Source organism: Antechinus flavipes, chromosome 1 (assembly GCF_016432865.1).
Source record: "Antechinus flavipes isolate AdamAnt ecotype Samford, QLD, Australia chromosome 1, AdamAnt_v2, whole genome shotgun sequence".
NCBI lineage: Eukaryota > Metazoa > Chordata > Mammalia > Dasyuromorphia > Dasyuridae > Antechinus > Antechinus flavipes.
Genome location: NC_067398.1, coordinates 129,587,453 through 129,601,016, shown reverse-complemented (window position 1 = coordinate 129,601,016; position 13,564 = coordinate 129,587,453).

Below are 13,564 nucleotides of genomic sequence, written 5' to 3'. Positions count from 1 at the left end.
TCCTTCAAAAAGATATATGATTCCAAGGAAAATATAAAGGATGGAAAAGGACTCATATGTGCAAAATGTTTGCAACAGTTTTTTTTGTGGTAACAAAGAAGTGGAAAATGAGTTGGTGCCCATCAATTAGAGAATGGCTGAATAAACTGTGATATATGAAGATAATGGAATATTGTTGTATAAAATGATAAACAAGCTGGTTTTAGAAAGGGCTGGAAAGATTTTCGTGAACTGATGCTGAGCCAACCAAGCAGAACCAGTAATATGTTGTATACAATAATAGGAAGAATGTGCAATGATCAAATATGAAAGACTTGGCTCTTCTCAATGATTCAATGATCTAAAGTAATTCCAATAGACTTTGGACAGAAAATGCCATCTGCATTCAGGGAAAAAAAATTATAGGGATTGAATGTAAATCATCACATTCTGTGTTCACTTCATTTTAGTTGTTTTTTTTCCCTCCCATGTTTTTTTCCCTTTTTTTCTGATTTTTCTCTCCTAACATGATTCATAAAGTAATGTGTATTAAAATAATTAATTTAAAAAAGATACATGGAAGCAATGTCTGATCACTGATTAAAACAGAAAAGGAAATTGACTGATCGTAAAGTGAAAGTGAGAAATTCACAGATGAATATTTTCATGCTGGATAGTCACCAATATCAAAATGTTAGGGGTCAGAACTCTGTACTTGAAAGAAGGATTCTTACTAGATGCTAATTCAGTAGAATTGATAATACAATGGTTATCTAGTTTAGCATGGTGATTAATAGTTCTCTAGTTCAGTACATGTACTTAGTACTTAATATAGTTCTACAAGTTTGACACCTATTCTACAAGATTCACACCTATGATAATGTAATTATAATAGAGCATATTAAGCTGGTACAAACAGTCAGATTTATTCCATCTCACACCACCGTGGTGGCAGGGCTCTCCTCCTTCACTTCTCAACTGAAAGCAAGACTCTGGAAGGCCTCAAGAAAGCTAGCTCAGGTCCCAGGCAAGGAAACTAAATTGTGGAGGAAATAATAAAGGATTTGGACTTTAACACCTGGCTATTCTTATGGTGTTGACTGAAATGAAGGCTGGTCCCATGACTTCCAGAAAAACCAACTGGAACACTACATCAAGAGACCTAAACGAAGGGAAAGAATAAGCTAAGCAGAAGGGAATACGGAAACTGTTAGGGAAAGGGGTAAGATAGGGGGAGGAACTTTAAGGTGGGGGGAGGGATACTAAAAAGGAAGGGCAATGAGAAGCAAGTGGTGCTCACAAGCTTAATACTGGGAAGAGAGGTAAGGGAGAAAGAAGGGAGAAAAGCATAAACAAGGGTCAACAAGATGGCAAGTAATATAGAATTGGTAATTTTAACCATAAATGTGAATGGGGTAAACTCCCCCATGAAAAGGAAGTGGTTAGCAGAATGGATTAAAAGCCAGAATCCTACAATATGTTGTTTACAGGAAACACACCTGAAGCAGGGAGCTACATGCAGAGTAAAGGTAAAAGGTTGGAGCAAAATCTACTCTGGTTCAGGTGAAGTAAAAAAAGCAGGGGTAGCCATCCTGATCTCAGATAAAGCTAAAGCAAAAAATGATCTAATTAAAAGAGATAAGGAAGGGTACTATATCTTGCTAAAGGGTAGCATAGATAATGAAGCAATATCAATATTAAACATATATGCACCAAGTGGTGTAGCATCTAAATTCTTAAAAGAGAAATTAAGAGAGCTGCAAGAAGAAATAGACAGTAAAACTATAATAGTGGGTGATCTTAACCTTGCACTCTCAGAATTAGATAAATCAAACCACAAAATAAATAACAAAGAAATCAAAGAGGTAAATAGAATACTAGAAAAATTAGATATGGTAGATCTCTGGAAAAAACATAAAGGAGACAGAAAGGAGTACACTTTCTTTTCAGCAGTTCATGGAACCTATACAAAAATTGACCATATATTAGGACATTAAAAACCTCAAACTCAAATGCAGTAAGGCAGAAATAGTAAATGCATTCTTTTCAGACCACGATGCAGTGAAAATTACATTCAACAAAAAGCCAGGGGAAAATAGACTAAAAAATAATTGGAAACTAAATAATCTCATACTAAAGAATGATTGGGTGAAACAGCCAATCATAGACATAATTAATAACTTCACCTAAGAAAACAATAATAATGAGACATCATACCAAAATGTATGCGATGCAGCCAAAGCCGTAATAAGGGGAAATTTCATATCCCTAGAGGCCTATTTGCATAAAATAAAGAAAGGGAAGGTCAATAAATTGGGCTTGCAACTAAAAATTCTAGAAAAGGAACAAATTAAAACCCCCCCAGTCAAACACTAAACTTGAAATTCTAAAAATAAAGGAGAGATCAATAAAATTGAAAGTAAATAAGCTATTGAATTAATTAATAAAACTAAGAGTTGGTTCTATGAAAAAACCAACAAAATAAACAAACCCTTAGTAAATCTGATTTTAAAAAGGAAAGAGGAAAATCAAATTGTTAGTCTTAAAAATGAGAAGGGAGAACTCATCACTAATAAAGAGAAAATTAGAGCAATAATTAGGAGTTACTTTGCCCAACTTTATGCCAATAAATTCAACAACTTAAATGAAATAGAAGAATACCTCCAAAAATATAGCTTGCCCAAACTAACAGAGGAAGAAGTAAATATCCTAAACAGTCCCATCTCAGAAAAAGAAATAGAACAAGCTATTAACCAACTCCCTAAGAAAAAATCCCCAGGACCAGATGGATTTACATGTGAATTCTACCAAACATTTAAAGAACAATTAACTCCAATGCTATATAAACTATTTGAAAGAATAGGGATTGAAGGAGTCCTACCAAACTCCTTTTACGACACAGACATGGTACTGATAACTAAACCAGGTAGGTTGAAAACAGAAAGAAAATTATAGACCAATCTCCCTAATGAATATTGATGCTTAAATCTTAAATATTAGCAAAAAGATTACAGAAAATCATCCCCAGGATAACACACTATGACCAAGTAGGATTTATACCAGGAATGCAGGACTGGTTCAATATTAGGAAAACTATTAGCATAATTGACTATATCAATAACCAACCAAACAAAAACCATATGATCATCTCAATAGATGCAGAAAAAGCATTTGATAAAATCCAACATCCATTCCTAATAAAAACACTTGAGAGCATAGGAATAAATGGACTTTTCCTTAAAATAGTCAGGAGCATAAATTTAAAACCGACAGTAAGCATCATATGCAATGGGGAAAAACTGGAACCTTTCCCAGTAAGATCTGGAGTGAAGCAAGGTTGCCCACTGTCACCATTATTATTTAATATCGTATTAGAAACACTAGCCTCGGCAATAAGAGTCGAGAAAGATATTAAAGGAATTAGAGTAGGCAATGAGGAAACCAAACTATCACTCTTTGCAGATGATATGATGGTATGCCTAGAGAACCCCAGAGATTCTACTAAAAAGCTATTAGAAATAATTCATAACTTTAGCAAAGTAGCTGGATACAAAATAAATCCCCATAAATCCCAGCATTTTTATATGTCACCAACAAAATCCAGCAGCAAGAGATACAAAGAGAAATTCCATTCAAAGTAACTGTTGACAACATAAAATATTTGGGAATCTATCTACCAAAGGAAAATCAGGAATTATATGAGCAAAATTACAAAAAACTTTACACACAAATAAAGTCAGACTTAAATAATTGGAAAAATATTAAGTGCTCTTGGATAGGCCGAGCGAATAAAATTAAGATGACAATACTCCCTAAACTAAACTATTTATTTAGTGCTATACCAATCAGACTTCCAAGAAAATAATTTAATGATCTTGAAAAAATAACAAAATTCATATGGAACAATAAAAAGTCAAGAATCTCAAGGGAATGAATGAAAAAAAAAATCAAATGAAGGTGGCCTAGCTGTACCTGATCTAAAATTATATTATAAAGCACAGTCACCAAAACCATTTGATATTGGCTAAGAAATAGATTAGTTGATCAGTGGAATAGATTAGGTTCACAAGACAGAATAGTCAACTATAGCAATCTACTGTTTGACAAACCCAAAGATCCTAACTTTTGGGATAAGAATTCATTATTTGATAAAAACTGCTGGGATAACTGGAAATTAGAATGGCAGAAATTAGTCATGGACCCACACTTAACACTGTATACCAAGATAAGAACAAAATGGGTCCATGACCTAGGCATAAAGAACAAGATTATAAAAAAATTAGAGGAACATAGGATAGTTTATCTCTTAGACTTGTGGAGGAGAAAGAAATTTGTGACCAAAGATGAACTAGAGACCATTACTGATCACAAAATAGAAAATTTTGATTATATCAAATTAAAAAGCCTTTGTACAAACAAAACTAATGCAAACAAGATTAGAAGGGAAGCAACAAACTGGGAAAACATCTTTACAGTTAAAGGTGCTGATAAAGGCCTCATTTCCAAAATATATAGAGAATTGTCTACAATTTATAAGAAATCAAACCATTCTCCAATTGATAAATGGTCAAAGATATGAACAGACAATTTTCAGATGATGAAATTGAAATTATTGCCACTCATATGAAAGAGTGTTCCAAATCACTATTGATCAGAGAAATGCAAATTAAGACAACTCTGAGATATTACTACACACCTGTCAGATTGGCTAAGATGACAGGAAAAATTAATGATGAATGTTGGAGAGGATGCAGGAAAACTGGGACACTGATGCATTACTGGTGGAGTTGTGAATGAATCCAACCATTCTGGAGAGCAATCTGGAATTATGCCCAAAAAGTTATCAAACTGTGCATACCCTTTGATCCAGCAGTGTTACTTCTGGGCTTATATCTCAAAAAAATACTAAAGAAGGGAAAGGGACCTGTATGTGCCAAAATGTTTGTGGCAGCCCTGTTTGTAGTGGCTAGAAACTGGAAATTAAATGGATGCCCATCAACTGGAGAATGGCTGGGTAAATTGTGGCATATGAATGTTATGGAATATTATTGTTCTGTAAGAAATGACCAACAGGATGAATCCAGAGAGGCTTGGAGAGACTTACATGAACTGATGTTAAGTGAAATGAGCAGAACCAGGAGATCATTATACACTTCAACAACGATATTGTATGAGGATGTATTCTGATGGAAGTGGATTTCTTTGACAAAGAGACCTAACTCAGTTTCAATTGATAAATGATAGACAGAAGCAGCTACACCCAAAGAAAGAACACTGGGAAATGAATGTAAGCTATTTGCATTTTTGTTTTTCTTCCCAGGTTATTTTTACCTTCTGAATCCAATTCTCCCTGTCCAACAAGAGAACTGTCCACTTCTGCAAACATATATTGTATCTAGGATATACTGCAACATATTTAACATATATAGGACTGCTTGCCATCTGGGGGAGGGGATGGAGGAAGGGAGGGGAAAAATTGGAACAGAAGCGAGTGCAAGGGATAATGTTGTAAAAAATTACCCTGGCATGGAATCTTTCAATAAAAAGTTATTACCGTGTTTCCCCGATAATAAGACCTATCCCAAAAATAAGCCCTCCCCTTACTGTGTAAGATTCCTCTAAAATAAGCCCTCCCCCGAAAATAAGCCCTATTGAGATTGCTACTGTAGTGAAGATGATCCCCTGTGCTACACGCTACATTACAGTACCCTCAAGGACCATTTGCGCATGGAAGTCAATGACTACATTGAAAATAGAATGGAAAGAAATTAGCGTGGAAACTTTGTGAAGCCCTGTCTGCAAGAAGAAGTGACTTGGGTGAAGAAGTCATGGGATAAAATTACTGACAGCTGTGTTGCCAAGGCACTATGAGCAGATTACCTGGACAAGACATGTTCATTTAAAGAGAGCTATATTGCTGGACATGACAGATTGGGTCCACTTCTTCTGAAGAAAATAGAGGTGCAAGACATCCAGGACGGAATTCAGGGTATGGACACTTATGACAATGTTGTTGAAGAAGATGACATGATCATTATTGAATAAAGGTACTTTTTTTTGTTCACATTTACCTGTTTATTAAAATTTCTGTCAATGTTCATTAAAATAAGCCCTCCCCTGAAAATAAGCCCTCTGGTGTTTTTTTTTTTCCTGTCCAAAAAAATAATAAGACAGTGTCATTATCAGGGAAACACGGTATTAAAAAAGAGAGAGAGAGAGAGAGACCTAAATGAAGACCCCAAAGTGTGAATAAATGGATAACTTATGAGAAGACATGGACCAAATATAGAAAAGAGAAAAAATTAAAAATTGAATGCAATTTGCTATGCTGGAAGAAGTACTTATTCACTGGGTTCATATCTCTGTACACATATTACCCCCCCCTCCACAAACACAAACATCTATCTCTATCTTTCTATATAGATAGATATATGTCTATAGATAGATACATATAGAGATACTTATCTCTATTTCTATATCTATCTATTTATATATGCAGAGGTAGATATAGATATACATATTCAGGTAGCTGTAGATATAAAGATACATACCAACATTTTAAAAATGATACATGGTGTAGGATTGTGATGACCAGGCTAGCCCTGGACACCCCAGAATCAGCTAGAGTCAGGATAAGCAAAAACCTTAATCTTTATTCTCAGCCTTTAGATGCAGGATTGAACAGGATGGAAGCAGTATCTCCACTACCGCCTTCTCCCTTGTCTACCGCCAAGAGTATCTCTGGCTACTTTACCCCCTAACTCCCTCCTACAATCCTCTATACACCAATCATTGAGTCAGTATGGATAGTGGAAAGGACCATTTTCCAAGCATATGCCCATAGAGTATTGTCCAATCAGTAGTTAGCCTCAAGTGCTCAGCAGTCCTGACCTCAGTGCATCAACCCAATAGTTTCAGCCCTCAGCATAGGATAATCCATCATTAGGGTTAGAAAGATTAATATGAGAAGACTTCATGCAGACAGGGTGACTTGTTTCTTTTCTCTTTTGGTAGGAATCACATAATCTTTATTTTTTTAAAAAAGTAATTATAGCTTTTTATTTTTCCAAATACATGCAAAAATAGTTTCCAACATAGGGTGACTTTTTTCTTGTGGAATCATTTTAGATATTTGGGCTTTTTGTGACAAAGATACTGAAGTGGTTCTCAATTTCCTTCATCAGATGAGGAAAATAATGCAAACAGAGTTAAGCTATTTACTTTGGTTCACAGATAATAAATCTCTGAAGCCAGATTTTAACTTAGGAAGATGAGTCTTGTGATTCCAAGTTCAGTGCTCTATCCACTGCACCACTTAATTTCCAGCAGAATTTAATCAGGATATTTAAAAAAAAGGAAATCTATCAGAACAAAAATCAAGGAATAAAAGTTTTAATCCTAATAGATTTTGTTTTCTTAATAGGAATTGTAATTTTTAAATTTCCCACTGACAATTTTGATGGTCTTCAATAAGTAACTTAGCTTGCCTGAACTTCAATTTACTTATTTGAAAACTTAAGGTGAAACTGAGGCAACTTGTTATAACAAAAAAAGCCCAAAAAGATTGTACTGAGAGAAAAAGAAAAAGGAGGTAAAATGGAACAAATTATATCACATGAAGACACACAAAAATGTATTACAGTAGAGGGAAATAAAAGAGGGCATGAGCATTGTTTGAAACTTAATCTCATTGAATTTGATTCAGGGAAGGAGTAATATAGACACTTATTTTGATTTTAAATTTTATCTTACCCTATAGGGAAGATGGAAGGGAAAGGGTAAATATAAAGGAGATGAACTAGAAGAAGAGAGGGCAGATTGAGGGAGGTTGGGGATCAAATGAACTTTCTCATAAAATGGAAGTGGATAGAAGAATGGATTAAAAGCCAGAATACTGCTATATATTGTTCACAAGAAATACATTTGCAGCAGAGAGAAAAAAAAAAAAGCTGAGCTAGTGATCCCAATTTCAGAGAAATTAAAAACAAAAATAGATTTAATTAAAAGCAGTAAGAAAGGAAATGACATTTTGCTGAAGGATATCATAGATATTGAATAATATCCATGCTAAACAAATATGCATCAAATGGCATAACATCCAAATTTTTAAAGTTAACAGAATTTACAGGAAGTAATAGACAGAAAAACTATACTAGTGAGGGATATCATTCTCCCTCTCTCAAGATAAATCAAACCACAAAAGCAGTAGCAGAAGAGGCAGACAAAAAAGAAAAAATATTCTAATCTAGAAAGTTACTATGGTGGCAAGGAAGATTATAAGAAGCTAACAAAACCAAACCTTACACAAGCAAAACCTCTAAGAAAAAAAAAGATTTGATTTCAGGTCATGAAAAAGCTCAAAAGGCTTTTAAAAGCATAATAAAATAGAGGGAAAATTGGGAAAACAAATGAGAATGATGCAAAAAGAAATGCAAAAGGCTAATGAGGAGAAGAATGCCTTAAAAAGCAAAATAGGCTAAATGGGGAAGGAGATACAAAAGTCTGCTGAAGAAAATAATTCCTTAAAAATTAGAATTGAGCAAATGGAAGCTAAGAACTTCATGGGAAATCAAGAAACAATGAGACAAAGCCAAAAGAATAGAAAAAAGAAAACAATATGAAATAACTCAATGGAAAAATAAATGATCTGAAAAATAGATTCAGAAGAGATCATCTTAAAATCATTGGTCTACCTGAAAACTATAATAAGAAGGAAGATAAAGAGGATGAGAAGAAGGAGGAAGAAGAGGAGGAAGAGAAGAAGGAAGAGGAGGAAGAGGGAGAGAAGAAAAAGAAGCAGCTAGATATCATCTTTCAAGAAATTGTGAAAGAAAACTGTCCTGATGTTTTAAAATCAAGGGGTAAAATAGAAATTGAAAAAAAAAATCCTCCAATCACCTCTTGAAAGAGATTCCAAGATGAAAACTCCCAGGGATATTATAGCAAAACTCCAGAATTCCCAGGGCCAAGTTGAAAATATTGTAAGTATCTGAAAAGAAATAAATTAAGTACAATGGAGCCACAAACAAAATAACACAAGATTTGGCAGCTTCTATACTAAAGAACAGGAGGACTTGGAATATGATATTTCAGAGAGTAATGGGGCTAGTATTACAATGAAGAATCACCTATTCAGCACCGCCAGGTATAACTTTTCAAGGGAAAAGGTGGATATTCAGTGAAATAGAGGAACTTTTAAGCATTTCTGATGAAAGTGCCAGAGCTGATTAGAAGATTTGATTTTCAAACATAGAACTCAGAAAAAGCATAAGAAGATAACCATGAAAGGGAAATCGTAAGGGACTTAATAAGGTATGTTTGTTTTCTTACATGGGAAGATAATACTTGTAACTCATAAGAATTTTCTCCTTATTATGGCAGTTAGAAGGACCATATATAGATAGAGACAACAGATGTGAGTTCAACTTGAAGGGATAATATCTTTTAAAAAAAATTAAATGGTGAGAGAGGGATGAACTGGTAGAATGAGAAAGGGAGAAATGGAATGGTATAAATGACCTTTCATAAAAGAGGCAAGAAAAAGCTTGCACATGTTTAACATCTATTGAATTACTTGCCATCTGGGGGAAGGGATGGGAGGAAGGGAGAGGAAAATTTGGAGCACGAGATTTTGAAGGGGTGAATGTTGAAAATTATCCATGCATATGCTTTGAAAATAAAAAGCTTTAATAAAAATATATCTCAAATACAAAAAAAAAATTAAAAATCTTAAAGAAAAATTTAAAAAGAATTCAAAGTTTAATTCATAATTAAATTCTAAAACTATAGTGCTCTAGTCAGGGTAGAGTTAAGGTCCCCCAAAGATTAATATCACTGGGCAAATCGTTTCTCATCTCAACTGACACTAGTTTAAGGGCATATCATTAATGGGATCATTATATCATTATATATCATAATGGGGGGATCAGAACTTGAATGACTTCATGGAAACAAAGTGAGGAAGAATGATTACTGACATTGAAAATCCATAAATATGCCAAAAAATTCTTTGCAAAGCAAAAAACAAAAGTCAGCCATTCCCCAATTGATATATGATTAAAAGATACAATCTATGCTCAAAAAGCTATAATGAGGCATACCTTTTGATTTAATTTAACATAATTAGACATGAATCCAAAGAGATTTTATTTTTTTATTATTATTACTTTATTGATAGAACATATGCATGGGTAATTTTTTTTTTACAATATTATCCCTTGCACTCATTTCTGTTCCGATTTTTCCCTTCCCTCCCTCCACTCCCTCCCCTGAATGGTAGGCAGTCTCATACATGTTAAATATGTTATAGTATATCCTCGATACAATATATGTGTGCAGAACTGTACAGTTCTCTTGTTGCACAAGAAGAATTGGATTCAGAAGGTAAAAATAACCTGTGAAGAAAAACAAAACTGCAAACAGTTCACACTCATTTCCCAGTGTTCCTTCTCTGGGTGTAGCTGATTCTGTCCATCATTGATCATTTGGAACTGAATTAGATCTTCTTTTTGTCGAAGATAATCCACTTCCATCAGAATACATCCTCATACAGTATTGTTGTTGAAGTGTATAATTATCTCCTGGTTCTTCTCATTTCACTTAGCATAAGTTCATGTAAGTCTCTCCAACCCTCTCTGTATTCATCCTGCTGATCATTTCTTACAGAACAATAATATTCCATAACATTCATATACCACAATTTACCCAACCATTCTCCAATTGATGGGCATCCATTCATTTTCCAGTTTTTAGCCATTACAAACAGGGCTGCCACAAACACTTTGGTACATACAGGTTCCTTTCCCTTCTTTAGTATCTCTTTGGGATATAAGCCCAGTACAAATACTGCTAGATCAAAGGGTATGCACAGTTTGGTAACTTTTGGGGCATAATTCCAGATTGTTCTCCAGAATGGTTGGATTCCTGAAAAGAGATTTTAAAAAAGAAAAAGGACCTATAATGTACAAAAATATTTATAGCATTTCTTTTCTCTGGGCAAAGTTGAAAACTGAGGAGATGTCCATCAATTGGAGAATGACTGAATAAACTGTAGTATATGATTATGATGGAATATTATTGTTCTTTGGAAAATAATGAGCAGGATGTTCTCAAAAAAAAAAAAAAAAACCTAGAAAGCCCTCCATGCACTCAAGCAAAGTGAAATGTGCTGTATATAAAATAAAAGCAATGTTGTAGGATGATCAGCCATGAATGACTTTGTTATTCTCAGCAATATAATAATCCACAACTACTCTGAAAAATTTGTTATGAAAAGTGTTATTCATACCAGAGAAAGAACTGATTGTGTCTGAATACAGATTAGAGCATATTGTTTATTTATTTATTTTTCTTTAAAGTTTTGTTTTTCAAGAGGAGTGGGAGGGAGAGATCTATATTTTTCTTTCACAACATGACTTTAATGAAATTATTTTGCATAACTTCACATATGCCTTCTTAAAGGTGATTGGGAATAGAAAGAAGGAGAGAAAATCTGGAACTCACAGTTTTAAAAGCAAATGTAAAAAATTGTTTTAAATTTAACTGGGGAAATTAAAATATTTTTTTAAAATTAGAAGAAAAATGGGGGACAAAAAGAAAAGAGAAAAGAACTTACTGTAACCTGGGAATTCAAGCACCAGAGCTAATAGCAAAGCCTTCTTGAGGTTGGTTAAGAACAGCTAAATGTACCAGTTCAAGTTAGTAGGGTTTTGGAACAGAGTATTTATTTAAAACATTTAGGAGTGGGGACTTCCGGTTAAGATGGCGGAGAGGAGGCACACAGCTGCATAAGCTCCACGCTTTCTCTCACTATCCATTTCATTACAAGCCTCTGAATTAATGCTTGACTGAAAAAAAACCCACAAATACTTACCAAGAGAAGCCATCCTTGAGATTCGCCAAGAAAGGTCTGTCTTTACTGGAGGGCTGGGATGGTTTTAGATCGGGCGCAGGCTGAGGGCAGTGGCAGTGAGAGCGCGGGAGCAGACTGGAGAGGGGGTGGGGAGTGATCTCAGCCGTCTCTGCGGGGAGAGCTTTGCTACAGGTTTGGATACTTTGCTCCGGCAGCAAGTCAGCAGCCCAGCAGAGAAGCTAAAAACACCGGGGCTGAAGAATACAACCCCAAACAGCTGGAGTCTCTCGGGACCTGGCCACCCCCCTTCCCCCCCCCCCCCACAGTGACTCAGCACGCTCTGGGATCTCAGAGCCCACGCGCACACAGTCCTGCTAGTGCCTCACTGCTGCCCCCTGCAGTCTGTAGAGGAAGCACGATAACATACCCAGCCCCTCCCCCAAAGAAAGAATCCAGTTTTTTCTGTTTTTCTTTGGTAGTTTGTCTCTGATTATTAGACAGAATGAGCAAGAAGGTGAAGAGGACTTTAACCCTTGACAGCTTCTATACAGATAGAGAGCAGACTCTAAATCCTGAGGAGACTAAAAATAGACAGTCCCCAGGTGAATCCCCAAAGGAGGAGATCATCTGTTCCTCAGCACAGATGAACCTCATAGAAGTGATTAAAAAGGCTCTCACAAGGGAGCTAGAAGAAAAATGGGGAAAGCAGAGTGAGGCTTGGCTAAAGGAGAGGGAAGCTTGGGAAAAGGAGAGGGAGGCTTGGCAAAAGAGCCTGGAGAAAGTTAAAGAGAGAGTGGATAAAGAAGTAAAATCCTTGAAAAATAGGATTAGTGAACTGGAAACAGAAAACAGCTCTCTAAAAAACAAAATTGGTGAAATGGAAAAAAATTCCACAGAACAAAAGAACTCAATTGGACAATTAGAAAAAGATTTTTAAAAAGTGAGTGAAGAAAATACTTCACTGAAAATCAGAATTGAACAAGTGGAATTGAATGACTCGAGGAGACAAGAAGAATCAGTCAAGCAAATCCAAAAAAATCAAACAATGGAGAAAAATGTGAAATACCTTCTGGGGAAGACAACAGACCTGGAAAACAGATCCAGGAGAGACAATCTGAGAATCATCGGACTCCCAGAAAAGTATGATGAAAAAAAGAGCCTGGACACTATTTTCCAGGAAATTATCAAAGAGAACTGCCCAGAAGTCATAGGAACAGAGGAAAAAATAAACATTGAAAGGATTCATCGATCACCCACTGAAAGGGATCCTAAAATCAAAACACCAAGGAATATAGTGGCCAAATGCCAGAACCCTCAGATGAAGGAAAAAATATTGCAAGCGGTTAGAAAAACCCAATTCAAGTATCAAGGAGCCACAATAAGGATCACCCAGGATCTGGCAGCATCCACATTAAAAGATCGAAGGGCCTGGAATATGATATTCCGAAAGGCTAAGGAACTTGGTATGCAACCAAAAATAACTTACCCAGCGAGAATGAGCATCTTTTTCCAGGGAAGAAGATGGACATTCAACGAAGTAAGCGAATTTCATCTATTTCTGATGAAAAAACCAGAACTTAACAAAAAGTTTGATCTACAAATATAGAACTCAAGAGAAATCTAAAAAGGTAAAGATTAATCTTGGGAACTATATTTTGACTATATAGATGTATAAAGAATACATGTATACCTTGTTCTAGAAATTGATGTGGAAAGGACATTGTATCAGAAAAA